The sequence below is a fragment of the Mus pahari genome, chromosome 2 (assembly GCF_900095145.1).
Source record: "Mus pahari chromosome 2, PAHARI_EIJ_v1.1, whole genome shotgun sequence".
In the NCBI taxonomy this organism is placed as follows: domain Eukaryota; kingdom Metazoa; phylum Chordata; class Mammalia; order Rodentia; family Muridae; genus Mus; species Mus pahari.
Window position 1 is genome coordinate 118,912,656 of NC_034591.1, and position 6,000 is coordinate 118,918,655.

Here is a 6,000-nt window from a genome sequence, read left to right on the forward strand (position 1 = left end):
GAATAAGACCTGGCATCTGGGGCTCTGCCTTATCCACTCACCAGATGTATGTGAGCTCTGCCCCATGTATCTGTTTGTATACACACATGTGTAGGTATCTGTGTATGTATGTAAGTATGCAAAAACACTTGTGGAGTTAATGAGACAGATGGTTGGGCCTGACCAGAATGTGTGTGTGTGTGTGTGTGTGTGTGTGTGTGTGTGTGTGTAAAAGTGCATATGTTTTCTTTCTTTTCTTCTCATTTTTTCCTGGATCATGAAGAGTTAAAAAGCCCAAGCCTCTTGCATGGCCAGAGAGAAGGGAATCCTAACAGTTAGGATTCCTTTTGTTCCTAATCCCCTTGTGCTAACAGAAATCCAGTTGCTTTTGACCTTAGAATACCAAAGAGTTATAGCCAGAAGAATTGCCAAAGGTAAATAAACTTTGGACTTACCACTGACTCCACACCCTATCGCTTACTTTTTTTGGGACCTTTTCATGCTGGACAGGACGCGGGCAACTAATAGTGCATCATACAGAATAAATGACCCTAGTTCTCCACACCTAGACCTTAAACCTAGGGATAGGACATTAGACATAGAAGAACTCTGCAGATGTAAGTAACATAGAGCATTGGGATGGGAAGATCTTCCTGGATTATCTGAGTGGGTCACTAGTCAATTTAAGGATGCTAATGAGCAAGTGGCAGAAGGGTTAAAAAGAAAAAAGAAAAACTTCTATCTACCTGAGCAGGAGTGAAAATCAGAGGCAGATATTTTATGATACCTTCCTAGAAAAGGCAGTGAATGCAAGTAGCCTGTAAAGACAATACAGGGCAGGTGATAGGTGCCCCTCTCAGCCTCCAAAGTAAGAGCCGAAATATATCTCTGCCTTTAACTTGATAGTTAGCCCATTAACCTGATAATTTGATTTTGGATTTTCAGATATATACATTAAGATTGCGGAATCTAGTCACTGTAGCATGGGGGCAGCTAAACACCTGGCCAAGGGGCTCTGCTGAAGACTTGCTGTTAAGGGCATTGCAGTGAACCTGAACATGACTAATGTAATCAATTACCAGGAACCTTCTAAGGACAGACACATAGGAAGGACAGAGAAAGTGGGTTGACTAATGAGCAAAAGTCTGTGGGAAATAATTCCTTACTGGTAGTCAAGAGCCAAGGAATGAATATAGGCAGTCACTGACACCTGCCAAATGCAAGGGCAACAAAGGCTCAGTCAAGGTTCTGGGAGAGAATTCAGCACAACTTCCAATACCTTGCTGTCAATCTCAGAAAATTTCTCTTGGACTTTAATGTTGTATAATAGATGCATGTTGGTTTTAAGCACAACACTGCGGATCAGTAATAGCCACGGTAGGAAAACAACATGAGTGATAATAGTTAACAGCAAATACGTATTTACAATATGTAGCTGACATAAAATATCCTGACAAAAATAAAGCAATTTAGTGCAGAAAGGGTTTCTTTTAGTATACAATGCCAGTATATAGTTCCTCATTATGCAAGTCAAGGCAAGGTCTCCAAGAAGCAGTTGGTCATTGCCACAGTCAAGAGCAGAGAGAATGTGTGTACGCTCACCAGTGCAGTCTCCTCTCTATAAGGAGAAAGTCCAGAACCCAAAACCAATGCAACAGAGCTGCCATAATGGGCAGAATCCCCCACTTCAGTTAAAGCAATCAAAAGAATTCCAAGGAAAATGCTCAGGGGTCAATCTGTCTAGAAGAAATCTTAATGAGACTCTCTTGGGTGTCTCTAGATTATGTCAAGCTATGTAACCATCACAAAGTGCTAGGCATTTCAAATAAAATACCACAAATAATAAACATGAAATGACGTTATATGAAGTTGGTGTTAGACAGTCAAAGGGGCAGCTTGTGTTTCAAATAATACAATTAGAAAGATCCATATATAAGAGAAAAGACATGGAATATTCCAAGATAGAAAAGCAACTATAATTGTCAAAATCGACAAATAGTAATAAATGACTATATTTACAACCATTGAGACTTTTGAAGATTTAGAGAAAGGATGCATAGTCACATGTGATATGGCTCACAGTGTCACAAACAGTAAGTAGAAATCTGCACCACTCACAGTATATATAGAACCTTTTTCTTAGAACTACTATCTGCATCAAGTTTTGTTAGCCTCTGCATGCCTACCTTAAAATTTGTAGGTCATAGGCCTTATTTAAAATATTTGAAAATTATACGATTTATTACATTCTGAACCAAGTAAAATGACATCTACAGCAGTACTACAAGAGTTCATTTATAAAGAATCTCCATTTGCAATAAGTGTTAATTGGACAGAGCAAAGCCAAATATATATCATCTATACATCCTTTTATGTACAACAATAAATAAGAAGCTATGACACAAATGCTAATTTCAGACTCCAACAAGCTAGGCTTTAAAAAATATTTAGAAAATTTCAAGGAAATTATAAATGCCATATGTTTAAGTAACTTTGCCACTTGGTTTTATATTAGCAATGCTATAATGATATTATTAATAATAGCAAATATTTTTTAATTGGAGAGCTAAGCATATCTTACAATGAAAGCAATAAACAAAGAGAATGATGGTCTGAAATTCTGCTTTTTGAAAAGCAGTCCATGATGGATGATGTCACTTTGACATCCACATTCCTTCCCAGGTCACTGAAGTGTACAACCAGTCAATTTAACATGAAATATGCCACTCTGGTGTTTACCTGGAGAAATATTAATGTGTATACTACTGGCACTTGGGGTTCGTTTCTAGTTCTATTATGAAATTCTATTATGAAGGAGATTTAATCCTTAGCCCAGGCATTTTGTAGAAGAAATTCTGTCAAACAAAACTGCAGTTAGGCAAAACTGTAAAAGAAACTCAGGCCATTTTCCATGGTGGTAACTGGGGAAATCTGACCTATTTTAAGATGAGACATATTTAAAAGTGCAGGAAGGCTCTTGATGTCATTCAAGATTTTATCAGTGAGTCACACAATTGAAAAGAGAATTCTCCTGTGAGGCTTACAGGAGAAACTCCTGAGAGTCTGGGATATAGTGCACACCCTACAGTCTAGAACAAGGTAAGGAACACAAGGAATGGTCAGGGTTAGGAAGGGGTCCGAGGAGCCCGAGGCACTCCTAACATTTCAGGGGGGCTTTCATTCCAAAGCTGTCCTGTACATTCTTGAAGATGGTTATGTACCGCAGGTTTCACTTTGACCACTAACTTGTGAGGCTTCCAGAGAGAGCTGTGTTAAGGCCTGAAATTATGATGCTCTCAGGCTAGCTCCAGGTTGACTGTTAGGACACTTACAGTGCATACTAGGCATGCTTGCCTGGAGATGGAACATTTCAGAGCATTCTCTCTCCTCCTTCTCTCTGTCTCTCTCACTCTGTCTCTCTCTGTCTCTGTCTCTGTCTCTCTTTCTCAATCTCTCCCCCCTCACTGCCCCTCCTCCCTTCCTCTCTCTCTCTCTCTCTCTCTCTCTCTCTCTCTCTCTCTCTCTCTCTCTCTCTCTCTCTCTCTCTCTCTCTCTCACACACACACACACACACACACACACACACTTTTGTCAAGATCTCCATTTAGGCCACTAGAGAAGAGGTAAGCAGCTGTGATAGACAGTAAAATATACTTACCTGTCCCTTTGAGTGTTTCCTAAAGATCAAGATCAAATTCTATGAGTTTGAAAGTGCTTGACTGCCTTGTTTTATGTGTTTGCATTTTTGTCTTTGTAAAGTAATCCTAATGCCTTAGAGTGTTTCCCCAAACTTATTTTCCCACTAAACACTCAATCCTGCACTTATCTTGTCTCTGCATTGCTTTGCAAGCTAGCTAAGTAGCATGTATGTGCCTTTCTAATTGAATAGCCAGTGCTGATAGGGAATGATGCTGTTCCTGTTGTTCTGAAAATACCTCCATCAGTCTCCTGCATCCTCTTTGAGGCACTGTAGTGACTTCTGAGGTTACCAACATCTTCCACCATTCTCTCACTTCACACAGTCCATTACTACTTATTCATTTTCAACAATACAATACCAAAAATGGCCAATTGTTGTTGCTGTTGCTGCTGCTGCTGTTGTTATTGTTGTTCATGTTTCTATTCTTCATCTTCTTCTTCCCTTTCTCCCCCTCTTCTCCTCCTCCTTCTTTTAAATCAGCTGCTACATTTTTTTCTCTGGTACAGTTACTATTGCCATGGATATGGTCATGGAGTTCCTGTCTCTGTTTGTTCTGTATGTTCTTGGTATAGACTTTATTAGTAACCTGTAAAGGTCACTGTGTATTGCTTTATGTGATACATATTCCTTTTCTTGTGCTATTTTTAATATACTTCCCTGTCCAACTACCCTGTCAGGTTGTTTATACTAGATTGGCCTGTTTTTCCTTCTTTTATCCAAGGAGATCTCAAAGACGAGGGGTTAAAAGTTGGAACCATATTCAGTAGCTATCAGACTGTTCATCAGTGTCTTTTAGTGCCCAAGGAGAAGGAGCAAAACCATTGCAATCCTTCCCCCCATAAGCATACTGAAAGCATGACATTGCTCAAGATATAATTTTATATCTCCACAGGGGAGCAATGAGGGCCAAAAGGAACTCTGGAGAATTGTCATGAAATGCATGCATATATAACAAGTTGTTAAGGCCATATAATCCCCAGTTTACATGGAAAGGGACATCCAGGTATGATCATTGAGACTAGAATAAAAAACCCAAGAATAGCAGCTAAAAGGTCTGTATTCTTTTCTTTTCTTATCACTGTGTATGAAATACTTGGTTAAACCAACTCAAGGGAGGAAGATTTTTTTTTTTTTTTTAACTGTCATGGCAAAGAAGCCATGAGAGCAGGAGTGTGAGGTAGCAGGTTACTTCCTGAGGAAAAGTCAGGACGTGGGGACAGGGGGATGCTTGACTTCATCTGGCATTTTCCTTTCTCTCTTTTGTGATCCCAGTCCAACTGAGCTACCCATTTTCATGTTTGGTCTTCTGCCTCCAATCATTTCTAGACACATGTTGCAGAAACCAATCAAGTTGATACGTAACCATGACAGTACATAGGACAGAAAACGCTTTTACTCTCATCCCATTTTTTTCTTATGGAGGAGTTCAAAGACAGCGAAAAAATGTTAGAAAGCAATTTTAAGATTAGTTCCAATCTAATGCAGGAGAGAGATTAGACATTTCAAAAGCAAAGCCTTCCCATACAGCTAAAGGAAAATGCTTTGTCATACGAAATTTTCACATGGTGATGCTTGATACCACATGCTTGTTAGTATGCAGACCTTAAATATCTCCCAAAGTGCTGTGTCTCTGGAGTCCCACTCCCCTCATCACTCACAATAACTTGTGGACAATTCTTAAGGGTTCAGTGTTGGTAAATAGCATTTTCCTTTTAAGTACAGTCTAAGAGATATAAAGAACCTTACAGCTCATGGGAGTGTTAATTGGAGGCAATTATATTTTGATAGACCTACCTTGCTATTAAAATGATATGCAAAATTTACACTGCCCTTGCAAAATGGAAATTTTCTTCAGAACAAACTAACTACTGGAAGCCTTGCCTTTAATGAATCCGAAGGTGGTGATTTTGGGTTAGAATTCCCACATCAGCTCTAAGAGGCTAATTCCAGAGAGGGACTTTGCAGGGCTGCAAAGGATACAAAAGAACCCTAGAGTCATGAAAAGGTGCAATAAAATAGCTGAAAAAATTAAAGGCTAAGGAATCAAGGAACAGCATCACAAAAATGCAGCCCATTTCTCATTAGGTCTGATTTTTCATTTATGAAAGTTCAAACTCCCTTTTTAAAGAATGTCATGTGAGCATAATTGCTCTCTTCTATGTGCCTGGGCTTTTAAACTAAATTAAAGTATCCATTTTCAATGGTAAGTAGAAATGAGATCATTAGATGATGAAGCCACTATACTGTACCATAAGTTTCTCAGTTTTTCTTTCTTTATCCTGTGTGTGTGTGTGTGTGTGTGTGTGTGTGTGTGTGTGTGT

General features: G+C 39.1%; 1 protein-coding gene and 1 long non-coding RNA gene across 2 annotated transcripts in view; one reads left to right on the plus strand and one right to left on the minus strand.

Annotated features, from left to right (window-relative positions):
* The window catches only part of Cntn3 (contactin 3), a 372,106-nt gene that overhangs the window by 114,889 nt on the left and 251,217 nt on the right, over positions 1-6,000 (minus strand). The gene's annotated exons all lie outside the window — the stretch shown is intronic.
* Positions 1-6,000, plus strand: part of LOC110315977 — a 69,252-nt gene that overhangs the window by 18,312 nt on the left and 44,940 nt on the right. Inside the window, exon 5 of the long non-coding RNA XR_002380239.1 lies at positions 2,816-2,822. This is a non-coding gene — a long non-coding RNA (uncharacterized LOC110315977). The remainder of the gene's footprint in view (positions 1-2,815; positions 2,823-6,000) is intronic.